We start from the raw sequence: 27,619 nt of genomic DNA, 5'->3' as shown, positions 1-27,619 counted from the left end.
CGGGGAATCAGAGGCGGGGAAGCAGTTGCGGGGAATCAGATATGGGGAATCAGAGGTGGCGAATCAAAGGCGCTGAATCAGAGATGGGGAATCAGAGGCGGGGAATCAGAGGCAGGGAATCAAACACGGGGAATCAGAGGCGGGGAATCAGAGTTGGGGAATGAGAGGCGGGGAATCAGATATGGGGAAACAGAGGCGGGGAATCAGAGGCGGGGAAACAGAGGCGGGGAATCAGATATGGGGAATCAGAGGTGGGGAATCAGAGGTTGCGAATCAGAGGAAGGGAATCAGAGGCGGGGAATCAGAGCCGGGGAATCAGAGGCAGGGAATCAGATGTGCGGAATCAGAGATGGTGAATCAGAGGCGGGGAATCAGAGGCGGGGAATCAGAGGCAGGGAATCAGAGGCCGGGAATCAGAGGCGGGGAATCAGATATGGGGAATCAGAGGTGGGGAATCAGAGGCAGGGAATCAGATGTGCGGAATCAGAGATGGGGAATCAGAGGCAGAGAATCAGAATCAGAAGCGGGGAATAAGAGGCCGGGAATCAGAGGTGGGGAATCAGAGTCCGGGAATCAGAGATGGGGAATCAGAGGCGGGGAATGAGATATTGGGAATCAGAGGCGGGGAATCAGAGGCAGGGAAACAGAGGCGGGGAATCAGATATGGGGAATCAGAGGTTGGGAATCAGAGGCAGGGAATCAGAGGTGGGGAATCAGAGGCTGGGAATCAGATGCGGGGAATCAGAGGCGGGGAATCAGAGCTGGGGAATCAGAGGCGGGGAATCAGAGTTGGGGAATCAGAGGCCGGGAATTAGATATGGGGAAACAGAGGAGGGGAATCAGAGGCGGGGAAACAGAGGCGGGGAATCAGATATGGGGAATCAGATGTGGGGAATCAGAGGCAGGGAATCAGATGTGCGGAATCAGAGATGGGGAATCAGAGGCATGGAATCAGAATCAGAAGCGGGGAATCAGAGGCCGGGAATCAGAGGCCGGGAATCAGATGCCGGGAATAAGAGGCCAGGAATCAGAGGTGGGGTATCAGAGTCCGGGAATCAGAGATGGGGAATCAGAGGCGGGGAATGAGATATGGGGAATCAGAGGTGGGGAATCAGAGGCGGGGAATCAGATATGGGGAATCAGAGGTGGCGAATCAAAGGTTGTGAATAAGAGATGGTGAATCAGAGGCGGGGAATCAGAGGCAGGGAATCAAACACGGGGAATCAGAGGCGGCTAATCAGAGCTGGGGAATCAGAGGCGGGGAATCAGAGTTGGGGAATCAGAGGCGTGGAATCAGATATGGGGAAACAGAGGCGGGGAATCAGAGGCGGGGAAACAGAGGCGGGGAATCAGATATGGGGAATCAGAGGTGGGGAATCACAGGCGCTGAATAAGAGATGGTGAATCAGAGGCGGGGAATCAGAGGCAGGAAATCAGACATGGGGAATGAGAGGCAGGGAATCAGACACGGGGAATCAGAGGTGGGGAATCAGAGCTGGGGAATCAGAGGTGGGGAATCAGAGTTGGGGAATCAGAGGCGGGGAATCAGATATGGGGAAACAGAGGCGGGTAATCAGAGGCAGGGAAACAGAGGCGGGGAATCAGATATGGGGAATCAGAGGAGGGGAATCAGAGGTTGGGAATCAGAGGCAGGGACTCAGAGGTTGGGATTCAGATGCAGGAAATCAGATGCGGGGAATAAGAGGTGGGGATTCAGAGGCGAGAAATCAGAGGCAGGGAATCAGAGTTGGGGAATCAGAGGCAGGGAATTAGATATGGGGAAACAGAGGCGGGGAATTAGAGGCGGGGAATCAGAGGCCGGGAATAAGAGGCCGGGAATCAGAGGTGGGTAATCAGAGTCCGGGAATCAGAGGCGGGGAATGAGATATGGGGAATTAGAGGCGGGGAATCAGAGGCGGGGAAACAGAGGCGGGGAATCAGATATGGGGAATCAGAGGTGGCGAATCAATGGCGGTGAATCAGAGATGGGGAATCAGAGGCGGGGAATCAGAGGCAGGGCATCAAACACGGGGAATGAGAGACGGGGAATCATAGTTGGCGAATCAGAGGCGGGGAATCAGAGTTGGGGAATCAGAGGCGGTGAATCAGATATGGGGAAACAGAGGCGGGAAATCAGAGGCGGGGAAACAGAGGCGGGGAATCAGATATGGGGAATCAGAGGTGGGGAATCAGATATGGGGAAACAGAGGCGGGGAATCAGAGGCGGGGAAACAGCGGCGGGGAATCAGATATGGGGAATCAGAGGTGGGGAATCAGTGGTTGGGAATCAGAGGCAGGGAATCAGATATGGGGAATCAGAGGTGGGGAATCAGTGGTTGGGAATCAGATGTGCGGAATCAGATATGGGGAATCAGAGTCCGGGAATCAGAGATGGGGAATCAGAGGCGGGGAATGAGATATGGGGAATCAGAGCTGGGGAATCAGAGGCAGGGAATCAGATGTGCGGAATCAGAGATGGGGAATCAGAGTCCGGGAATCAGAGATGGGGAATCAGAGGCGGGGAATGAGATATGGGGAATCAGAGGTGGGGAATCAGAGGTGGTGAAACAGATGCTGGGAATCAGATATGGGGAATCAGATGTGGCGAATCAAAGGCGCTGAATCAGAGATGGGGAATCAGAGGCAGGGAATCAGAGGCAGGGAATCAAACACGGGGAATCATAGAGGCGGGGAATCAGAGTTGGGGAATCAGAGGCGGGGACTCAGATATTGGGGAAACAGAGGCGGGGAATCAGAGGCGGGGAAACAGAGGCGGGGAATCAGATATGGGGAATCAGAGGTGGGGAATCAGAGGTTGCGAATCAGAGGCAGGGAATCAGAGGCGGGGAATCAGAGGCGGGGAATGAGTGGCAGGGAATCAGATATGCGGAATCAGAGATGGGGAATCAGAGGCAGGGAATCAGAGGCGGGGAATCAGAGGCAGGGATTCAGAGGCCGGGAATCAGAGGCGGGGAATCAGATATGGGGAATCAGAGGTGGGGAATCAGAGGCAGGGAATCAGATGTGCGGAATCAGAGATGGGGAATCAGAGGCAGAGAATCAGAATCAGAAGCGCGGAATAAGAGGCCGGGAATCAGAGGTGGGGAATCAGAGTCCGGGAATCAGAGATGGGGAATCAGAGGCGGGGAATGAGATATTGGGAATCAGAGTCGGGGAATCAGAGGCAGGGAATCAGATGTGCGGAATCAGAGATGGGGAATCAGAGTCCGGGAATCAGAGATGGGGAATCAGAGGCGGGGAATGAGATATGGGGAATCAGAGGCGGGGAATCAGAGGCGGGGAATCAGAGGCGGGGAACCAGTTGCGGGGAATCAGATATGGGGAATCAGAGATGGCGAATCAAAGGCGTTGAATCAGAGATGGGGAATCAGAGGCAGGTAATCAGAGGCGGGGAATCAGAGGCGGGGAATCAGAGGCAGGGAATCAGATGTGCGGAATCAGAGATGGGGAATCAGAGTCCGGGAATCAGAGATGGGGAATCAGAGGCGGGGAATGAGATATGGGGAATCAGAGGCGGGGAATCAGAGGCGGGGAATCAGAGGCGGGGAACCAGTTGCGGGGAATCAGATATGGGGAATCAGAGGTGGCGAATCAAAGGCGCTGAATCAGAGATGGGGAATCAGAGGCGGGGAATCAGAGGCAGGGAATCAAACACGGGGAATCAGAGGCGGGGAATCAGAGTTGGGGAATGAGAGGCGGGGAATCAGATATGGGGAAACAGAGGCGGGGAATCAGAGGCGGGGAAACAGAGGCGGGGAATCAGATATGGGGAATCAGAGGTGGGGAATCAGAGGTTGCGAATCAGAGGAAGGGAATCAGAGGCGGGGAATCAGAGGCGGGGGATCAGAGGCAGGGAATCAGATGTGCGGAATCAGAGATGGTGAATCAGAGGCGGGGAATCAGAGGCGGGGAATCAGAGGCAGGGAATCAGAGGCCGGGAATCAGAGGCGGGGAATCAGATATGGGGAATCAGAGGTGGGGAATCAGAGGCAGGGAATCAGATGTGCGGAATCAGAGATGGGGAATCAGAGGCAGAGAATCAGAATCAGAAGCGGGGAATAAGAGGCCGGGAATCAGAGGTGGGGAATCAGAGTCCGGGAATCAGAGATGGGGAATCAGAGGCGGGAATGAGATATTGGGAATCAGAGGCGGGGAATCAGAGGCAGGGAAACAGAGGCGGGGAATCAGATATGGGGAATCAGAGGTTGGGAATCAGAGGCAGGGAATCAGAGGTGGGGAATCAGAGGCAGGGAATCAGATGCGGGGAATCAGAGGCGGGGAATCAGAGTTGGGGAATCAGAGGCGTGGAATCAGAGTTGGGGAATCAGAGGCCGGGAATTAGATATGGGGAAACAGAGGAGGGGAATCAGAGGCGGGGAAACAGAGGCGGGGAATCAGATATGGGGAATCAGATGTGGGGAATCAGAGGCAGGGAATCAGATGTGCGGAATCAGAGATGGGGAATCAGAGGCATGGAATCAGAATCAGAAGCGGGGAAGCAGAGGCCGGGAATCAGAGGCCGGGAATCAGATGCCGGGAATAAGAGGCCAGGAATCAGAGGTGGGGTATCAGAGTCCGGGAATCAGAGATGGGGAATCAGAGGCGGGGAATGAGATATGGGGAATCAGTGGTGGGGAATCAGAGGCGGGAATCAGATATGGGGAATCAGAGGTGGCGAATCAAAGGTTGTGAATAAGAGATTGTGAATCAGAGGCGGGGAATCAGAGGCAGGGAATCAAACACGGGGAATCAGAGGCGGCTAATCAGAGCTGGGGAATCAGAGGCGGGGAATCAGAGTTGGGGAATCAGAGGCGTGGAATCAGATATGGGGAAACAGAGGCGGGGAATCAGAGGCGGGGAAACAGAGGCGGGGAATCAGATATGGGGAATCAGAGGTTGGGAATCAGATATGGGGAAACAGAGGCGGGGAATCAGAGGCGTAAAACAGAGGTGGGGAATCAGTGGTTGGGAATCAGAGTCCGGGAATCAGAGATGGGGAATCAGAGGCAGGGAATGAGATATTGGGAATCAGAGGCGGGGAATCAGAGGCAGGGAATCAGATGTGCGGAATCAGAGATGGGGAATCAGAGTCCGGGAATCAGAGATGGGGAATCAGAGGCGGGGAATGAGATATGGGGAATCAGAGGTGGGGAATCAGAGGCGGTGAAACAGATGCTGGGAATCAGATATGGGGAATCAGAGGTGGCGAATCAAAGGCGCTGAATCAGAGATGGGGAATCAGAGGCAGGGAATCAGAGGCAGGGAATCAAATACAGGGAATCATAGAGGCGGGGAATCAGAGTTGGGGAATCAGAGGCGGGGACTCAGATATTGGGGAAACAGAGGCGGGGAATCAGAGGCGGGGAAACAGAGGCGGGGAATCAGATATGGGGATTCAGAGGTGGGGAATGAGTGGCAGGGAATCAGATATGCGGAATCAGAGAGGGGGAATCAGAGGCAGGGAATCAGAGGCAGGGAAACAGAGGCGGGGAATCAGATATGGGGAATCAGAGGTTGGGAATCAGAGGCAGGGAATCAGAGGTGGGGAATCAGAGGCAGGGAATCAGATGCGGGGAATCAGAGGCGGGGAATCAGAGCTGGGGAATCAGAGGCGTGGAATCAGAGTTGGGGAATCAGAGGCCGGGAATTAGATATGGGGAAACAGAGGAGGGGAATCAGAGGCGGGGAAACAGAGGCGGGGAATCAGAGGCAGGGAATCAGAGGCCGGGAATCAGAGGCGGGGAATCAGATATGGGGAATCAGAGGTGGGGAATCAGAGGCAGGGAATCAGATGTGCGGAATCAGAGATGGTGAATCAGAGGCGGGGAATCAGAGGCGGGGAATCAGAGGCAGGGAATCAGAGGCCGGGAATCAGAGGCGGGGAATCAGATATGGGGAATCAGAGGTGGGGAATCAGAGGCAGGGAATCAGATGTGCGGAATCAGAGATGGGGAATCAGAGGCAGAGAATCAGAATCAGAAGCGGGGAATAAGAGGCCGGGAATCAGAGGTGGGGAATCAGAGTCCGGGAATCAGAGATGGGGAATCAGAGGCGGGGAATGAGATATTGGGAATCAGAGGCGGGGAATCAGAGGCAGGGAAACAGAGGCGGGGAATCAGATATGGGGAATCAGAGGTTGGGAATCAGAGGCAGGGAATCAGAGGTGGGGAATCAGAGGCAGGGAATCAGATGCGGGGAATCAGAGGCGGGGAATCAGAGCTGGGGAATCAGAGGCGGGGAATCAGAGTTGGGGAATCAGAGGCCGGGAATTAGATATGGGGAAACAGAGGAGGGGAATCAGAGGCGGGGAAACAGAGGCGGGGAATCAGATATGGGGAATCAGATGTGGGGAATCAGAGGCAGGGAATCAGATGTGCGGAATCAGAGATGGGGAATCACAGGCATGGAATCAGAATCAGAAGCGGGGAATCAGAGGCCGGGAATCAGAGGCCGGGAATCAGATGCCGGGAATAAGAGGCCAGGAATCAGAGGTGGGGTATCAGAGTCCGGGAATCAGAGATGGGGAATCAGAGGCGGGGAATGAGATATGGGGAATCAGAGGTGGGGAATCAGAGGCGGGGAATCAGATATGGGGAATCAGAGGTGGCGAATCAAAGGTTGTGAATAAGAGATGGTGAATCAGAGGCGGGGAATCAGAGGCAGGGAATCAAACACGGGGAATCAGAGGCGGCTAATCAGAGCTGGGGAATCAGAGGCGGGGAATCAGAGTTGGGGAATCAGAGGCGTGGAATCAGATATGGGGAAACAGAGGCGGGGAATCAGAGGCGGGGAAACAGAGGCGGGGAATCAGATATGGGGAATCAGAGGTGGGGAATCACATGCGCTGAATCAGAGATGGTGAATCAGAGGCGGGGAATCAGAGGCAGGAAATCAGACATGGGGAATGAGAGGCTGGGAATCAGACACGGGGAATCAGAGGTGGGGAATCAGAGCTGGGGAATCAGAGGTGGGGAATCAGAATTGGGGAATCAGAGGCGGGGAATCAGATATGGGGAAACAGAGGCGGGTAATCAGAGGCAGGGAAACAGAGGCGGGGAATCAGATATGGGGAATCAGAGGAGGGGAATCAGAGGTTGGGAATCAGAGTCAGGGACTCAGAGGTTGGGATTCAGATGCAGGGAATCAGATGCGGGGAATAAGAGGTGGGGATTCAGAGGCGAGAAATCAGAGGCAGGGAATCAGAGTTGGGGAATCAGAGGCAGGGAATTAGATATGGGGAAACAGAGGCGGGGAATTAGAGGCGGGGAATCAGAGGCCGGGAATAAGAGGCCGGGAATCAGAGGTGGGTAATCAGAGTCCGGGAATCAGAGGCGGGGAATGAGATATGGGGAATTAGAGGCGGGGAATCAGAGGCGGGGAAACAGAGGCGGGGAATAAGATATGGGGAATCAGAGGTGGCGAATCAATGGCGGTGAATCAGAGATGGGGAATCAGAGGCGGGGAATCAGAGGCAGGGCATCAAACGCGGGGAATGAGAGACGGGGAATCATAGTTGGCGAATCAGAGGCGGGGAATCAGAGTTGGGGAATCAGAGGCGGTGAATCAGATATGGGGAAACAGAGGCGGGAAATCAGAGGCGGGGAAACAGAGGCGGGGAATCAGATATGGGGAATCAGAGGTGGGGAATCAGATATGGGGAAACAGAGGCGGGGAATCAGAGGTGGGGAAACAGCGGCGGGGAATCGGATATGGGGAATCAGAGGTGGGGAATCAGTGGTTGGGAATCAGAGGCAGGGAATCAGATATGGGGAATCAGAGGTGGGGAATCAGTGGTTGGGAATCAGATGTGCGGAATCAGATATGGGGAATCAGAGTCCGGGAATCAGAGATGGGGAATCAGAGGCGGGGAATGAGATATGGGGAATCAGAGGCGGGGAATCAGAGGCAGGGAATCAGATGTGCGGAATCAGAGATGGGGAATCAGAGTCCGGGAATCAGAGATGGGGAATCAGAGGCGGGGAATGAGATATGGGGAATCAGAGGTGGGGAATCAGAGGCGGTGAAACAGATGCTGGGAATCAGATATGGGGAATCAGAGGTGGCGAATCAAAGGCGCTGAATCAGAGATGGGGAATCAGAGGCAGGGAATCAGAGGCAGGGAATCAAACACGGGGAATCATAGAGGCGGGGAATCAGAGTTGGGGAATCAGAGGCGGGGACTCAGATATTGGGGAAACAGAGGCGGGGAATCAGAGGCGGGGAAACAGAGGCGGGGAATCAGATATGGGGAATCAGAGGTGGGGAATCAGAGGTTGCGAATCAGAGGCAGGGAATCAGAGGCGGGGAATCAGAGGCGGGGAATGAGTGGCAGGGAATCAGATATGCGGAATCAGAGATGGGGAATCAGAGGCAGGGAATCAGAGGCGGGGAATCAGAGGCAGGGATTCAGAGGCCGGGAATCAGAGGCGGGGAATCAGATATGGGGAATCAGAGGTGGGGAATCAGAGGCAGGGAATCAGATGTGCGGAATCAGAGATGGGGAATCAGAGGCAGAGAATCAGAATCAGAAGCGCGGAATAAGAGGCCGGGAATCAGAGGTGGGGAATCAGAGTCCGGGAATCAGAGATGGGGAATCAGAGGCGGGGAATGAGATATTGGGAATCAGAGTCGGGGAATCAGAGGCAGGGAAACAGAGGCGGAGAATCAGATATGGGGAATCAGAGATGGCGAATCAAAGGCGTTGAATCAGAGATGGGGAATCAGAGGCAGGTAATCAGAGGCGGGGAATCAGAGGCGGGGAATCAGAGGCAGGGAATCAGATGTGCGGAATCAGAGATGGGGAATCAGAGTCCGGGAATCAGAGATGGGGAATCAGATGCGGGGAATGAGATATGGGGAATCAGAGGCGGGGAATCAGAGGCGGGGAATCAGAGGCGGGGAACCAGTTGCGGGGAATCAGATATGGGGAATCAGAGGTGGCGAATCAAAGGCGCTGAATCAGAGATGTTGAATCAGAGGCGGGGAATCAGAGGCAGGGAATCAAACACGGGGAATCAGAGGCGGGGAATCAGAGTTGGGGAATGAGAGGCGGGGAATCAGATATGGGGAAACAGAGGCGGGGAATCAGAGGCGGGGAAACAGAGGCGGGGAATCAGATATGGGGAATCAGAGGTGGGGAATCAGAGGTTGCGAATCAGAGGAAGGGAATCAGAGGCGGGGAATCAGAGGCGGGGGATCAGAGGCAGGGAATCAGATGTGCGGAATCAGAGATGGTGAATCAGAGGCGGGGAATCAGAGGCGGGGAATCAGAGGCAGGGAATCAGAGGCCGGGAATCAGAGGCGGGGAATCAGATATGGGGAATCAGAGGTGGGGAATCAGAGGCAGGGAATCAGATGTGCGGAATCAGAGATGGGGAATCAGAGGCAGAGAATCAGAATCAGAAGCGGGGAATAAGAGGCCGGGAATCAGAGGTGGGGAATCAGAGTCCGGGAATCAGAGATGGGGAATCAGAGGCGGGGAATGAGATATTGGGAATCAGAGGCGGGGAATCAGAGGCAGGGAAACAGAGGCGGGGAATCAGATATGGGGAATCAGAGGTTGGGAATCAGAGGCAGGGAATCAGATGTGGGGAATCAGAGGCAGGGAATCAGATGCGGGGAATCAGAGGCGGGGAATCAGAGCTGGGGAATCAGAGGCGGGGAATCAGAGTTGGGGAATCAGAGGCCGGGAATTAGATATGGGGAAACAGAGGAGGGGAATCAGAGGCGGGGAAACAGAGGCGGGGAATCAGATATGGGGAATCAGAGGTGGGGAATAAGTTGCAGGGAAGCAGAGGCCAGGTATCAGAGCTGGGGAATAAGAGGCGGGGAATCTGAGTTGGGGTATCAGAGGCGGGGAATCAGATATGGGGAAACAGAGGCGGGGCATCAGAGGTGGGGAAACAGAGGCGGGGAATCAGATATGGGGAATCAGATGTGGGGAATCAGAGGCAGGGAATCAGATGTGCGGAATCAGAGATGGGGAATCAGAGGCATGGAATCAGAATCAGAAGCGGGGAATCAGAGGCCGGGAATCAGAGGCCGGGAATCAGATGCCGGGAATAAGAGGCCAGGAATCAGAGGTGGGGAATCAGAGTCCGGGAATCAGAGATGGGGAATCAGAGGCGGGGAATGAGATACGGGGAATCAGAGGTGGGGAATCAGAGGCGGGGAATCAGATATGGGGAATCAGAGGTGGCGAATCAAAGGTTGTGAATAAGAGATGGTGAATCAGAGGCGGGGAATCAGAGGCGGGTAATCAGAGCTGGGGAATCAGAGGCGGGGAATCAGAGTTGGGGAATCAGAGGAGTGGAATCAGATATGGGGAAACAGAGGCGGGGAATCAGAGGCGGGGAAACAGAGGCGGGGAATCAGATATGGTGAATCAGAGGTGGGGAATCAGATATGGGGAAACAGAGGCGGGGAATCAGAGGCGGAAAACAGAGGTGGGAAATCAGTGGTTGGGAATCAGAGGCAGGGAATCAGATATGGGGAATCAGAGGTGGGGAATCAGTGGTTGGGAATCAGAGGCAGGTAATCAGAGGCGGGGAATCAGAGGCGGGGAATCAGAGGCAGGGAATCAGATGTGCGGAATAGGAGATGGGGAGTCAGTGTCCGGGAATCAGAGATGGGGAATCAGAGGCGGGGAATGAGATATGGGGAATCAGAGGCGGGGAATCAGAGGCGGGGAAACAGATGCGGTGAATCAGATATGGGGAATCAGAGGTGGCGAATCAAAGGCGCTGAATCAGAGATGGGGAATCAGAGGCGGGGAATCAGAGGCAGGGAATCAAACACGGGGAATAAGAGGCGGGGAATCAGAGTTGGGGAATCAGAGGCGGGGAATCAGAGGCGGGGAAACAGAGGCGGGGAATCAGATATGGGGAATCAGAGGTGGGGAATCAGATGTTACGAATCAGAGGCAGTGAATCAGAGGCGGGGAATCAGAGGCGGGGAATCAGAGGCAGGGAATCAGATGTGCGGAATCAGAGATGGGGAATCAGAGGCAGGGAATCAGAGGCGGGGAATCAGAGGCAGGGAATCAGAGGCCGGGAATCAGAGGCGGGGAATCAGATATGGGGAATCAGAGGTGGGGAATTAGAGGCAGGGTATCAGATGTGCGGAATCATAGATGGGGAGTCAGAGGCAGAGAATCAGAATCAGAAGCGGGGAATAAGAGGCCGGGAATCAGAGGTGGGGAATCAGAGTCCGGGAATCAGAGATGGGGAATCAGAGGTGGGGAATGAGATATTGGGAATCAGAGGCGGGGAATCAGAGGCAGGGAAACAGAGGTGGGGAATCAGATATGGGGAATCAGAGGTTGGGAATCAGAGGCAGGGAATCAGAAGTGGGGAATCAGAGGCTGGGAATCAGATGCGGGGAATCAGAGGCGGGGAATCAGAGCTGGGGAATCAGAGGCGGGGAATCAGATTTGGGGAATCAGAGGCAGGGAATTAGATATGGGGAAACAGAGGAGGGGAATCAGAGGCGGGGAAACAGAGGCGTGGAATCAGATATGGGGAATCAGAGGTGGGGAATAAGTGGCAGGGAAGCAGAGGCGGGGTATCAGAGCTGGGGAATCAGAGGCGGGGAATCTGAGTTGGGTTGTCAGAGGAGGGGAATCAGATATGGGGAAACAGGCGGGGCATCAGAGGCGGGGACACAGAGGCGGGGAATCAGATATGGGGAATCAGAGGTGGGGAATCAGAGGCAGGGAATCAGATGTGCGGAATCAGAGATGGGGTATCAGAGGCATGGAATCAGAATCAGAAGCGGAGAATCAGAGGCCGGGAATCAGAGGCCGGGAATCAGATGCCGGGAATAAGAGGCCGGGAATCAGAGGTGGGGAATCTGAGTCCGGGAATCAGAAATGGGGAATCAGAGGCGGGGAATGAGATATGGGGAATCAGAGGCGGGGAATCAGAGGCGGGGAAACAGAGGCGGGGAATCAGATATGGGGAATCAGAGGTGGCGAATCAAAGGTTGTGACTCAGAGATGGGGAATCAGAGGCGGGGAATCAGAGGCAGGGAAACAAACACGGGGAATCAGAGGCGGGGAATCAGAGCTGGGGAATCAGAGTCGGGGAATCAGAGTTGGGGAATCAGAGGCGTGGAATCAGATATGGGGAAACAGAAGCGGGGAATCAGAGGCGGGGAAACAGAGGCGGGGAATCAGATATGGGGAATCAGAGGTGGGGAATCAGAGGTTGGGAGTCAGAGGCAGGGAATCAGAGGCGGGGAATCAGAGGCGGGGAATCAGAGTCAGGGAATCAGATGTGCAGGATCAGAGAAGGGGAATCAGAGGCAGGGAATCAGAGGCGGGGAATCAGAGGCGGGGAATCAGAGGCCGGGAATCAGAGATGGGGAATTAGAGGCGGGGAATCAGAGGCGGGGAAACATAGGTGGGGAATCAGATATGGGGAATCAGAGGTGGGGAATCAGAGGCGCTGAATCAGAGATGGTGAATCAGAGGCGGGGAATCAGAGGCAGGAAATCAGACATGGGGAATGAGAGGCTGGGAATCAGACACGGGGAATCAGAGGTGGGGAATCAGAGCTGGGGAATCAGAGGTGGGTAATCAGAGGTGGGGAATCAGAGTTGGGGAATCAGAGGCGGGGAATCAGATATGGGGAAACAGAGGCGGGGAATCAGAGGAAGGGGAACAGAGGCGGGGAATCAGATATGGGGAATCAGAGGAGGGGAATCAGAGGTTGGGAATCAGAGGCAGGGACTCAGAGGTTGGGATTCAGATGCAGGGAATCAGATGCGGGGAATAAGAGGTGGGGATTCAGAGGCGAGAAATCAGAGGCAGGGAATCAGAGTTGGGGAATCAGAGGCAGGGAATTAGATATGGGGAAACAGAGGCGGGGAATTAGAGGCGGGGAATCAGTGGCCGGGAATAAGAGGCCGGGAATCAGAGGTGGGTAATCAGAGTCCGGGAATCAGAGGCGGGGAATGAGATATGGGGAATTAGAGGCGGGGAATCAGAGGCGGGGAAACAGAGGCGGGGAATCAGATATGGGGAATCAGAGGTGGCGAATCAATGGTGGTGAATCAGAGATGGGGAATCAGAGGCGGGGAATCAGAGGCAGGGCATCAAACACGGGGAATGAGAGACGGGGAATCATAGCTGGGGAATCAGAGGCGGGGAATCAGAGTTTGGGAATCAGAGGCGGTGAATCAGATATGGGGAAACAGAGGCGGGAAATCAGAGGCGGGGAAACAGAGGCGGGGAATCAGATATGGGGAATCAGAGGTGGGGAATCAGTGGTTGGGAATCAGAGGCAGGGAATCAGATATGGGGAATCAGAGTCCGGGAATCAGAGATGGGGAATCAGAGGCAGGTAATCAGAGGCGGGGAATCAGAGGCGGGGAATCAGAGGCAGGGAATCAGATGTGCGGAATCAGAGATGGGGAATCAGAGTCCGGGAATCAGAGATGGGGAATCAGAGGCGGGGAATGAGATATTGGGAATCAGAGTCGGGGAATCAGAGGCAGGGAAACAGAGGCGGAGAATCAGATATGGGGAATCAGAGATGGCGAATCAAAGGCGTTGAATCAGAGATGGGGAATCAGAGGCAGGTAATCAGAGGCGGGGAATCAGAGGCGGGGAATCAGAGGCAGGGAATCAGATGTGCGGAATCAGAGATGGGGAATCAGAGTCCGGGAATCAGAGATGGGGAATCAGAGGCGGGGAATGAGATATGGGGAATCAGAGGCGGGGAATCAGAGGCGGGGAAGCAGTTGCGGGGAATCAGATATGGGGAATCAGAGGTGGCGAATCAAAGGCGCTGAATCAGAGATGGGGAATCAGAGGCGGGGAATCAGAGGCAGGGAATCAAACACGGGGAATCAGAGGCGGGGAATCAGAGTTGGGGAATGAGAGGCGGGGAATCAGATATGGGGAAACAGAGGCGGGGAATCAGAGGCGGGGAAACAGAGGCGGGGAATCAGATATGGGGAATCAGAGGTGGGGAATCAGAGGTTGCGAATCAGAGGAAGGGAATCAGAGGCGGGGAATCAGAGGCGGGGAATCGGAGGCAGGGAATCAGATGTGCGGAATCAGAGATGGTGAATCAGAGGCGGGGAATCAGAGGCGGGGAATCAGAGGCAGGGAATCAGAGGCCGGGAATCAGAGGCGGGGAATCAGATATGGGGAATCAGAGGTGGGGAATCAGAGGCAGGGAATCAGATGTGCGGAATCAGAGATGGGGAATCAGAGGCAGAGAATCAGAATCAGAAGCGGGGAATAAGAGGCTGGGAATCAGAGGTGGGGAATCAGAGTCCGGGAATCAGAGATGGGGAATCAGAGGCGGGGAATGAGATATTGGGAATCAGAGGTGGGGAATCAGAGGCAGGGAAACAGAGGCGGGGAATCAGATATGGGGAATCAGAGGTTGGGAATCAGAGGCAGGGAATCAGAGGTGGGGAATCAGAGGCAGGGAGTCAGATGCGGGGAATCAGAGGCGGGGAATCAGAGCTGGGGAATCAGAGGCGGGGAATCAGAGTTGGGGAATCAGAGGCCGGGAATTAGATATGGGGAAACAGAGGAGGGGAATCAGAGGCGGGGAAACAGAGGCGGGGAATCAGATATGGGGAATCAGAGGTGGGGAATAAGTTGCAGGGAAGCAGAGGCCGGGTATCAGAGCTGGGGAATAAGAGGCGGGGAATCTGAGTTGGGGTATCAGAGGCGGGGAATCAGATATGGGGAAACAGAGGCGGGGCATCAGAGGTGGGGAAACAGAGGCGGGGAATCAGATATGGGGAATCAGATGTGGGGAATCAGAGGCAGGGAATCAGATGTGCGGAATCAGAGATGGGGAATCAGAGGCATGGAATCAGAATCAGAAGCGGGGAATCAGAGGCCGGGAATCAGAGGCCGGGAATCAGATGCCGGGAATAAGAGGCCAGGAATCAGAGGTGGGGAATCAGAGTCCGGGAATCAGAGATGGGGAATCAGAGGCGGGGAATGAGATACGGGGAATCAGAGGTGGGGAATCAGAGGCGGGGAATCAGATATGGGGAATCAGAGGTGGCGAATCAAAGGTTGTGAATAAGAGATGGTGAATCAGAGGCGGGGAATCAGAGGCAGGGAATCAAACACGGGGAATCAGAGGCGGGTAATCAGAGCTGGGGAATCAGAGGCGGGGAATCAGAGTTGGGGAATCAGAGGACTGGAATCAGATATGGGGAAACAGAGGCGGGGAATCAGAGGCGGGGAAACAGAGGCGGGGAATCAGATATGGGGAATCAGAGGTGGGGAATCAGATATGGGGAAACAGAGGCGGGGAATCAGAGGTGGAAAACAGAGGTGGGAAATCAGTGGTTGGGAATCAGAGGCAGGGAATCAGATATGGGGAATCAGAGGTGGGGAATCAGTGGTTGGGAATCAGAGGCAGGTAATCAGAGGCGGGGAATCAGAGGCGGGGAATCAGAGGCAGGGAATCAGATGTGCGGAATCGGAGATGGGGAATCAGTGTCCGGGAATCAGAGATGGGGAATCAGAGGCGGGGAATGAGATATGGGGAATCAGAGGCGGGGAATCAGAGGCGGGGAAACAGAGGCGGGGAATCAGATATGGGGAATCAGAGGTGGCGAATCAAAGGCGCTGAATCAGAGATGGGGAATCAGAGGCGGGGAATCAGAGGCAGGGAATCAAACACGGGGAATAAGAGGCGGGGAATCAGAGTTGGGGAATCAGAGGCGGGGAATCAGAGGCGGGGAAACAGAGGCGGGGAATCAGATATGGGGAATCAGAGGTGGGGAATCAGATGTTACGAATCAGAGGCAGTGAATCAGAGGCGGGGAATCAGAGGCGGGGAATCAGAGGCAGGGAATCAGATGTGCGGAATCAGAGATGGGGAATCAGAGGCAGGGAATCAGAGGCAGGGAATCAGAGGCAGGGAATCAGAGGCCGGGAATCAGAGGCGGGGAATCAGATATGGGGAATCAGAGGTGGGGAATCAGAGGCAGGGTATCAGATGTGCGGAATCATAGATGGGGAGTCAGAGGCAGAGAATCAGAATCAGAAGCGGGGAATAAGAGGCCGGGAATCAGAGGTGGGGAATCAGAGTCCGGGAATCAGAGATGGGGAATCAGAGGTGGGGAATGAGATATTGGGAATCAGAGGCGGGGAATCAGAGGCAGGGAAACAGAGGCGGGGAATCAGATATGGGGAATCAGAGGTTGGGAATCAGAGGCAGGGAATCAGAAGTGGGGAATCAGAGGCTGGGAATCAGATGCGGGGAATCAGAGGCGGGGAATCAGAGCTGGGGAATCAGAGGCGGGGAATCAGATTTGGGGAATCAGAGGCAGGGAATTAGATATGGGGAAACAGAGGAGGGGAATCAGAGGCGGGGAAACAGAGGCGTGGAATCAGATATGGGGAATCAGAGGTGGGGAATAAGTGGCAGGGAAGCAGAGGCGGGGTATCAGAGCTGGGGAATCAGAGGCGGGGAATCTGAGTTGGATTATCAGAGGAGGGGAATCAGATATGGGGAAACAGGCGGGGCATCAGAGGCGGGGACACAGAGGCGGGGAATCAGATATGGGGAATCAGAGGTGGGGAATCAGAGGCAGGGAATCAGATGTGCGGAATCAGAGATGGGGTATCAGAGGCATGGAATCAGAATCAGAAGCGGAGAATCAGAGGCCGGGAATCAGAGGCCGGGAATCAGATGCCGGGAATAAGAGGCCGGGAATCAGAGGTGGGGAATCTGAGTCCGGGAATCAGAAATGGGGAATCAGAGGCGGGGAATGAGATATGGGGAATCAGAGGCGGGGAATCAGAGGCGGGGAAACAGAGGCGGGGAATCAGATATGGGGAATCAGAGGTGGCGAATCAAAGGTTGTGAATCAGAGATGGGGAATCAGAGGCGGGGAATCAGAGGCAGGGAAACAAACACGGGGAATCAGAGGCGGGGAATCAGAGCTGGGGAATCAGAGTCGGGGAATCAGAGTTGGGGAATCAGAGGCGTGGAATCAGATATGGGGAAACAGAAGCGGGGAATCAGAGGCGGGGAAACAGAGGCGGGGAATCAGTTATGGGGAATCAGAGGTGGGGAATCAGAGGTTGGGAGTCAGAGGCAGGGAATCAGAGGTGGGGAATCAGAGGCGGGGAATCAGAGTCAGGGAATCAGATGTGCAGGATCAGAGAAGGGGAATCAGAGGCAGGGAATCAGAGGCGGGGAATCAGAGGCGGGGAATCAGAGGCCGGGAATCAGAGGCCGGGAATCTGAGGCCGGGAATGAGAGGCCGGGAATCAGAGGCTGGAAATCAGAGGCCGGGAATCAGAGGTGGGGAATAAGAGGCACGGAATCAGATGTGCGGTATCAGAGATGGGGAATCACAGGCAGGGAATCAGAGGCGGGGAATCAGAGGCGCGGAATCAGAGGCAGGGAATCGGATGTGCGGAATCAGAGATGGGGAATCAGAGGTGGGGAATCAGAGTCCGGGAATCAGAGATGGGGAATTAGAGGCGGGGAATCAGAGGCGGGGAAACATAGGTGGGGAATCAGATATGGGGAATCAGAGGTGGGGAATCAGAGGCGCTGAATCAGAGATGGTGAATCAGAGGCGGGGAATCAGAGGCAGGAAATCAGACATGGGGAATGAGAGGCTGGGAATCAGACACGGGGAATCAGAGGTGGGGAATCAGAGCTGGGGAATCAGAGGTGGGTAATCAGAGGTGGGGAATCAGAGTTGGGGAATCAGAGGCGGGGAATCAGATATGGGGAAACAGAGGCGGGGAATCAGAGGAAGGGAAACAGAGGCGGGGAATCAGATATGGGGAATCAGAGGAGGGGAATCAGAGGTTGGGAATCAGAGGCAGGGACTCAGAGGTTGGGATTGAGATGCAGGGAATCAGATGCGGGGAATAAGAGGTGGGGATTCAGAGGCGAGAAATCAGAGGCAGGGAATCAGAGTTGGGGAATCAGAGGCAGGGAATTAGATATGGGGAAACAGAGGCGGGGAATTAGAGGCGGGGAATCAGAGGCCGGGAATAAGAGGCCGGGAATCAGTGGTGGGTAATCAGAGTCCGGGAATCAGAGGCGGGGAATGAGATATGGGGAATTAGAGGCGGGGAATCAGAGGCGGGGAAACAGAGGCGGGGAATCAGATATGGGGAATCAGAGGTGGCGAATCAATGGCGGTGAATCAGAGATGGGGAATCAGAGGCGGGGAATCAGAGGCAGGGCATCAAACACGGGGAATGAGAGACGGGGAATCATAGCTGGGGAATCAGAGGCGGGGAGTCAGAGTTGGGGAATCAGAGGCGGTGAATCAGATATGGGGAAACAGAGGCGGGAAATCAGAGGCGGGGAAACAGAGGCGGGGAATCAGATATGGGGAATCAGAGGTGGGGAATCAGTGGTTGGGAATCAGAGGCAGGGAATCAGATATGGGGAATCAGAGGTGGGGAATCAGTGGTTGGGAATCAGATGTGCGGAATCAGATATGGGGAATCAGAGTCCGGGAATCAGAGATGGGGAATCAGAGGCGGGGAATGAGATATGGGGAATCAGAGGCGGGGAATCAGAGGCAGGGAATCAGATGTGCGGAATCAGAGATGGGGAATCAGAGTCCGGGAATCAGAGATGGGGAATCAGAGGCGGGGAATGAGATATGGGGAATCAGAGGTGGGGAATCAGAGGCGGGGAAACAGAGGCGGGGAATCAGATATGGGGAATCAGAGGTGGGGAATCAGATGTTACGAATCAGAGGCAGTGAATCAGAGGCGGGGAATCAGAGGCGGGGAATCAGAGGCAGGGAATCAGATGTGCGGAATCAGAGATGGGGAATCAGAGGCAGGGAATCAGAGGCAGGGAATCAGAGGCAGGGAATCAGAGGCAGGGAATCAGAGGCCGGGAATCAGAGGCGGGGAATCAGATATGGGGAATCAGATTTGGGGAATCAGAGGCAGGGTATCAGATGTGCGGAATCAGAGATGGGGAGTCAGAGGCAGAGAATCAGAATCAGAAGCGGGGAATAAGAGGCCGGGAATCAGAGGTGGGGAATCAGAGTCCGGGAATCAGAGATGGGGAATCAGAGGCGGGGAATGAGATATTGGGAATCAGAGGCGGGGAATCAGAGGCAGGGAAACAGAGGCGGGGAATCAGATATGGGGAATCAGAGGTTGGGAATCAGAGGCAGGGAATCAGAAGTGGGGAATCAGAGGCTGGGAATCAGATGCAGGGAATCAGAGGCGGGGAATCAGAGCTGGGGAATCAGAGGCGGGGAATCAGATTTGGGGAATCAGAGGCAGGGAATTAGATATGGGGAAACAGAGGAGGGGAATCAGAGGCGGGGAAACAGAGGCGTGGAATCAGATATGGGGAATCAGAGCTGGGGAATCAGAGGCGGGGAATCTGAGTTGGGTTATCAGAGGAGGGGAATCAGATATGGGGAAACATGCGGGGCATCAGAGGCGGGGAAACAGAGGCGGGGAATCAGATATGGGGAATCAGAGGTGGGGAATCAGAGGCAGGGAATAAGATGTGCGGAATCAGAGATGGGGTATCAGAGGCATGGAATCAGAATCAGAAGCGGAGAATCAGAGGCCGGGAATCAGAGGCCGGGAATCAGATGCCGGGAATAAAAGGCCGGGAATCAGAGGTGGGGAATCTGAGTCCGGGAATCAGAAATGGGGAATCAGAGGCGGGGAATGAGATATGGGGAATCAGAGGCGGGGAATCAGAGGCGGGGAAACAGAGGCGGGGAATCAGATATGGGGAATCAGAGGTGGCGAATCAAAGGTTGTGAATCAGAGATGGGGAATCAGAGGCGGCGAATCAGAGGCAGGGAAACAAACACGGGGAATCAGAGGCGGGGAATCAGAGCTGGGGAATCAGAGGCGGGGAATCAGAGTTGGGGAATCAGAGGCGTGGAATCAGATATGGGGAAACAGAGGCGGGGAATCAGAGGCGGGGAAACAGAGGCGGGGAATCAGATATGGGGAATCAGAGGTGGGGAATCAGAGGTTGGGAGTCAGAGGCAGGGAATCAGAGGCGGGGAATCAGAGGCGGGGAATCAGAGGCAGGGAATCAGATGTGCAGAATCAGAGAAGGGGAATCAGAGGCAGGGAATCAGAGGCGGGGAATCAGAGGCGGGGAATCAGAGGCCGGGAATCAGAGGCCGGGAATCAGTGGCCGGGAATTAGAGGCCGGGAATCAGAGGCTGGAAATCAGAGGCCGGGAATCAGAGGTGGGGAATAAGAGGCACGGAATCAGATGTGCGGTATCAGAGTTGGGGAATCACAGGCAGGGAATCGGATTTACGGAATCAGAGATGGGGAATCAGAGGTGGGGAATCAGAGTCCGGGAATCAGAGATGGGGAATTAGAGGCGGGGAATCAGAGGCGGGGAAACATAGGTGGGGAATCAGATATGGGGAATCAGAGGTGGGGAATCAGAGGCGCTGAATCAGAGATGGTGAATCAGAGGCGGGGAATCAGAGGCAGGAAATCAGACATGGGGAATGAGAGGCTGGGAATCAGACACGGGGAATCAGAGGTGGGGAATCAGAGCTGGGGAATCAGAGGTGGGGAATCAGAGTTGGGGAATCAGAGGCGGGGAATCAGATATGGGGAAACAGAGGCGGGGAATCAGAGGCAGGGAAACAGAGGCGGGGAATCAGATATGGGGAATCAGAGGAGGGGAATCAGAGGTTGGGAATCAGAGGCAGGGACTCAGAGGTTGGGATTCAGATGCAGGGAATCAGATGCGGGGAATAAGAGGTGGGGATTCAGAGGCGAGAAATCAGAGGCAGGGAATCAGAGTTGGGGAATCAGAGGCAGGGAATTAGATATGGGGAAACAGAGGCGGGGAATTAGAGGCGGGGAATCAGAGGCCGGGAATAAGAGGCCGGGAATCAGAGGTGGGTAATCAGAGTCCGGGAATCAGAGGCGGGGAATGAGATATGGGGAATTAGAGGCGGGGAATCAGAGGCGGGGAAACAGAGGCGGGGAATCAGATATGGGGAATCAGAGGTGGCGAATCAATGGCGGTGAATCAGAGATGGGGAATCAGAGGCGGGGAATCAGAGGCAGGGCATCAAACACGGGGAATGAGAGACAGGGAATCATAGCTGGCGAATCAGAGGCGGGGAATCAGAGTTGGGGAATCAGAGGCGGTGAATCAGATATGGGGAAACAGAGGCGGGAAATCAGAGGCGGGGAAACAGAGGCGGGGAATCAGATATGGGGAATCAGAGGTGGGGAATCAGATATGGGGAAACAGAGGCGGGGAATCAGAGGCGGGGAAACAGAGGCGGGGAATCAGATATGGGGAATCAGAGGTGGGGAATCAGTGGTTGGGAATCAGAGGCAGGGAATCAGATATGGGGAATCAGAGGTGGGGAATCAGTGGTTGGGAATCAGATGTGCGGAATCAGATATGGGGAATCAGAGTCCGGGAATCAGAGATGGGGAATCAGAGGCGGGGAATGAGATATGGGGAATCAGAGGCGGGGAATCAGAGGCAGGGAATCAGATGTGCGGAATCAGAGATGGGGAATCAGAGTCCGGGAATCAGAGATGGGGAATCAGAGGCGGGGAATGAGATATGGGGAATCAGAGGTGGGGAATCAGAGGCGGTGAAACAGATGCTGGGAATCAGATATGGGGAATCAGAGGTGGCGAATCAAAGGCGCTGAATCAGAGATGGGGAATCAGAGGCAGGGAATCAGAGGCAGGGAATCAAACACGGGGAATCATAGAGGCGGGGAATCAGAGGCGGGGAAACAGAGGCGGGGAATCAGATATGGGGAATCAGAGGTGGGGAATCAGAGGTTGCGAATCAGAGGCAGGGAATCAGAGGCGGGGAATCAGAGGCGGGGAATGAGTGGCAGGGAATCAGATATGCGGAATCAGAGATGGGGAATCAGGGGCAGGGAATCAGAGGCGGGGAATCAGAGGCAGGGAATCAGAGGCCGGGAATCAGAGGCGGGGAATCAGATATGGGGAATCAGAAGTGGGGAATCAGAGGCAGGGAATCAGATGTGCGGAATCAGAGATGGGGAATCAGAGGCAGAGAATCAGAATCAGAAGCGGGGAATAAGAGGCCGGGAATCAGAGGTGGGGAATCAGAGTCCGGGAATCAGAGATGGGGAATCAAAGGCGGGGAATGAGATATGGGGAATCAGAGGCGGGGAATCAGAGGCGGGGAAGCAGTTGCGGGGAATCAGATATGGGGAATCAGAGGTGGCGAATCAAAGGCGCTGAATCAGAGATGGGGAATCAGAGGCGGGGAATCAGAGGCAGGGAATCAAACACGGGGAATCAGAGGCGGGGAATCAGAGTTGGGGAATGAGAAGCGGGGAATCAGATATGGGGAAACAGAGGCGGGGAATCAGAGGCGGGGAAACAGAGGCGGGGAATCAGATATGGGGAATCAGAGGTGGGGAATCAGAGGTTGCGAATCAGAGGAAGGGAATCAGAGGCGGGGAATCAGAGGCGGGGAATCAGAGGCAGGGAATCAGATGTGCGGAATCAGAGATGGTGAATCAGAGGCGGGGAATCAGAGGCGGGGAATCAGAGGCAGGGAATCAGAGGCTGGGAATCAGAGGCGGGGAATCAGATATGGGGAATCAGAGGTGGGGAATCAGAGGCAGGGAATCAGATGTGCGGAATCAGAGATGGGGAATCAAAGGCAGAGAATCAGAATCAGAAGCGGGGAATAAGAGGCCGGGAATCAGAGGTGGGGAATCAGAGTCCGGGAATCAGAGATGGGGAATCAGAGGCGGGGAATGAGATATTGGGAATCAGAGGCGGGGTATCAGAGGCAGGGAAACAGAGGCGGGGAATCAGATATGGGGAATCAGAGGTTGGGAATCAGAGGCAGGGAATCAGAGGTGGGGAATCAGAGGCAGGGAATCAGATGCGGGGAATCAGAGGCGGGGAATCGGAGCTGGGGAATCAGAGGCGGGGAATCAGAGTTGGGGAATCAGAGGCCGGGAATTAGATATGGGGAAACAGAGGAGGGGAATCAGAGGCGGGGAAACAGAGGTGGGGAATCAGATATGGGGAATCAGATGTGGGGAATCAGAGGCAGGGATTCAGATGTGCGGAATCAGAGATGGGGAATCAGAGGCATGGAATCAGAATCAGAAGCGGGGAATCAGAGGCCGGGAATCAGAGGCCGGGAATCAGATGCCGGGAATAAGAGGCCAGGAATCAGAGGTGGGGAATCAGAGTCCGGGAATCAGAGATGGGGAATCAGAGGCGGGGAATGAGATATGGGGAATCAGAGGTGGGGAATCAGAGGCGGGGAATCAGATATGGGGAATCAGAGGTGGCGAATCAAAGGTTGTGAATAAGAGATGGTGAATCAGAGGCGGGGAATCAGAGGCAGGGAATCAAACACGGGGAATCAGAGGCGGGTAATCAGAGCTGGGGAATCAGAGGCGGGGAATCAGAGTTGGGGAATCAAAGGCGTGGAATCAGATATGGGGAAACAGAGGCGGGGAATCAGAGGCGGGGAAACAGAGGCGGGGAATCAGATATGGGGAATCAGAGGTGGGGAATCAGATTGGGGAAACAGAGGCGGGGAATCAGAGGCGGAAAACAGAGGTGGGGAATCAGTGGTTGGGAATCAGAGTCCGGGAATCAGAGATGGGGAATCAGAGGCGGGGAATGAGATATGGGGAATCAGAGGCGGGGAATCAGAGGCAGGGAATCAGATGTGCGGAATCAGAGATGGGGAATCAGAGTCCGGGAATCAGAGATGGGGAATCAGAGGCGGGGAATGAGATATGGGGAATCAGAGGTGGGGAATCAGAGGCGGTGAAACAGATGCTGGGAATCAGATATGGGGAATCAGAGGTGGCGAATCAAAGGCGCTGAATCAGAGATGGGGAATCAGAGGCAGGGAATCAGAGGCAGGGAATCAAACACGGGGAATCATAGAGGCGGGGAATCAGAGTTGTGGAATCAGAGGCGGGGAAACAGAGGCGGGGAATCAGATATGGGGATTCAGAGGTGGGGAATCAGAGGTTGCGAATCAGAGGCAGGGAATCAGAGGCGGGGAATCAGAGGCGGGGAATGAGTGGCAGGGAATCAGATATGCGGAATCAGAGAGGGGGAATCAGAGGCAGGGAATCAGAGGCGGGGAATCAGAGGCAGGGAATCAGAGGCCGGGAATCAGAGGCGGGGAATCAGATATGGGGAATCAGAGGTGGGGAATCAGAGGCAGGGAATCAGATGTGCGGAATCAGAGATGGGGAATCAGAGGCAGAGAATCAGAATCAGAAGTGGGGAATAAGAGGCCGGGAATCAGAGGTGGGGAATCAGAGTCCGGGAATCAGAGATGGGGAATCAGAGGCGGGGAATGAGATATTGGGAATCAGAGTCGGGGAATCAGAGGCAGGGAAACAGAGGCGGAGAATCAGATATGGGGAATCAGAGATGGCGAATCAAAGGCGTTGAATCAGAGATGGGGAATCAGAGGCAGGTAATCAGAGGCGGGGAATCAGAGGCGGGGCATCAGAGGCAGGGAATCAGATGTGCGGAATCAGAGATGGTGAATCAGAGTCCGGGAATCAGAGATGGGGAATCAGAGGCGGGGAATGAGATATGGGGAATCAGAGGCGGGGAATCAGAGGCGGGGAAGAAGTTGCGGGGAATCAGATATGGGGAATCAGAGGTGGCGAATCAAAGGCGCTGAATCAGAGATGGGGAATCAGAGGCGGGGAATCAGAGGCAGGGAATCAAACACGGGAAATCAGAGGCGGGGAATCAGAGTTGGGGAATGAGAGGCGGGGAATCAGATATGGGGAAACAGAGGCGGGGAATCAGAGGCGGGGAAACAGAGGCGGGGAATCAGATATGGGGAATCAGAGGTGGGGAATCAGAGGTTGCGAATCAGAGGAAGGGAATCAGAGGCGGGGAATCAGAGGCGGGGAATCAGAGGCAGGGAATCAGATGTGCGGAATCAGAGATGGTGAATCAGAGGCGGGGAATCAGAGGCGGGGAATCAGAGGCAGGGAATCAGAGGCCGGGAATCAGAGGCGGGGAATCAGATATGGGGAATCAGAGGTGGGGAATCAGAGGCAGGGAATCAGATGTGCGGAATCAGAGATGGGGAATCAGAGGCAGAGAATCAGAATCAGAAGCGGGGAATAAGAGGCCGGGAATCAGAGGTGGGGAATCAGAGTCCGGGAATCAGAGATGGGGAATCAGAGGCGGGGAATGAGATATTGGGAATCAGAGGCGGGGAATCAGAGGCAGGGAAACAGAGGCGGGGAATCAGATATGGGGAATCAGAGGTTGGGAATCAGAGGCAGGGAATCAGAGGTGGGGAATCAGAGGCAGGGAATCAGATGCGGGGAATCAGAGGCGGGGAATCAGAGCTGGGGAATCAGAGGCGGGGAATCAGAGTTGGGGAATCAGAGGCCGGGAATTAGATATGGGGAAACAGAGGAGGGGAATCAGAGGCGGGGAAACAGAGGCGGGGAATCAGATATGGGGAATCAGAGGTGGGGAATAAGTTGCAGGGAAGCAGAGGCCGGGTATCAGAGCTGGGGAATAAGAGGCGGGGAATCTGAGTTGGGGTATCAGAGGCGGGGAATCAGATATGGGGAAACAGAGGCGGGGCATCAGAGGTGGGGAAACAGAGGCGGGGAATCAGATATGGGGAATCAGATGTGGGGAATCAGAGGCAGGGAATCAGATGTGCGGAATCAGAGCTGGGGAATCAGAGGCATGGAATCAGAATCAGAAGCGGGGAATCAGAGGCCGGGAATCAGATGCCGGGAATAAGAGGCCAGGAATCAGAGGTGGGGAATCAGAGTCCGGGAATCAGAGATGGGGAATCAGAGGCGGGGAATGAGATACGGGGAATCAGAGGTGGGGAATCAGAGGCGGGGAATCAGATATGGGGAATCAGAGGTGGCGAATCAAAGGTTGTGAATAAGAGATGGTGAATCAGAGGCGGGGAATCAGAGGCAGGGAATCAAACACGGGGAATCAGAGGCGGGTAATCAGAGCTGGGGAATCAGAGGTGGGGAATCAGATATGGGGAAACAGAGGCGGGGAATCAGAGGCGGAAAACAGAGGTGGGGAATCAGTGGTTGGGAATCAGAGGCAGGGAATCAGATATGGGGAATCAGAGGTGGGGAATCAGTGGTTGGGAATCAGAGGCAGGTAATCAGAGGCGGGGAATCAGAGGCGGGGAATCAGAGGCAGGGAATCAGATGTGCGGAATCAGAGATGGGGAATCAGAGTCCGGGAATCAGAGATGGGGAATCAGAGGCGGGGAATGAGATATGGGGAATCAGAGGCGGGGAATCAGAGGCGGGGAAACAGATGCGGTGAATCAGATATGGGGAATCAGAGGTGGCGAATCAAAGGCGCTGAATCAGAGATGGGGAATCTGAGGCGGGGAATCAGAGGCAGGGAATCAAACACGGGGAATCAGAGGCGGGGAATCAGAGTTGGGGAATCAGAGGCGGGGAATCAGAGGTGGGGAAACAGAGGCGGGGAATCAGATATGGGGAATCAGAGGTGGGGAATCAGATGTTACGAATCAGAGGCAGTGAATCAGAGGCGGGGAATCAGAGGCGGGGAATCCGAGGCAGGGAATCAGATGTGCGGAATCAGAGATGGGGAATCGGAGGCAGGGAATCAGAGGCGGGGAATCAGAGGCAGGGAATCAGAGGCCGGAAATCAGAGGCGGGGAATCAGATATGGGGAATCAGAGGTGGGGAATCAGAGGCAGGGTATCAGATGTGCGGAATCATAGATGGGGAGTCAGAGGCAGAGAATCAGAATCAGAAGCGGGGAATAAGAGGCCGGGAATCAGAGGTGGGGAATCAGAGTCCGGGAATCAGAGATGGGGAATCAGAGGTGGGGAATGAGATATTGCGAATCAGAGGCGGGGAATCAGAGGCAGGGAAACAGAGGAGGGGAATCAGATATGGGGAATCAGAGGTTGGGAATCAGAGGCAGGGAATCAGAAGTGGGGAATCAGAGGCTGGGAATCAGATGCGGGGAATCAGAGGCGGGGAATCAGAGCTGGGGAATCAGAGGCGGGGAATCAGATTTGGGGAATCAGAGGCAGGGAATTAGATATGGGGAAACAGAGGAGGGGAATCAGAGGCGTGGAAACAGAGGCGTGGAATCAGATATGGGGAATCAGAGGTGGGGAATAAGTGGCAGGGAAGCAGAGGCGGGGTATCAGAGCTGGGGAATCAGAGGCGGGGAATCTGAGTTGGGTTATCAGAGGAGGGGAATCAGATATGGGGAAACAGGCGGGGCATCAGAGGCGGGGAAACAGAGGCGGGGAATCAGATATGGGGAATCAGAGGTGGGGAATCAGAGGCAGGGAATCAGATGTGCGGAATCAGAGATGGGGTATCAGAGGCATGGAATCAGAATCAGAAGCGGAGAATCAGAGGCCGGGAATCAGAGGCCGGGAATCAGATGCCGGGAATAAGAGGCCAGGAATCAGAGGTGGGGAATCTGAGTCCGGGAATCAGAAATGGGGAATCAGAGGCGGGGAATGAGATATGGGGAAACAGAGGCGGGGAATCAGATGCAGGGAAACAGAGGCGGGGAATCAGATATGGGGAATCAGAGGAGGGGAATCAGAGGTTGGGAATCAGA

The sequence above is a fragment of the Narcine bancroftii genome, chromosome 1 (genome assembly GCF_036971445.1).
Source record: "Narcine bancroftii isolate sNarBan1 chromosome 1, sNarBan1.hap1, whole genome shotgun sequence".
Taxonomy (NCBI): Eukaryota; Metazoa; Chordata; class Chondrichthyes; order Torpediniformes; family Narcinidae; genus Narcine; species Narcine bancroftii.
Note: the sequence above shows the minus strand (reverse complement) of the source record.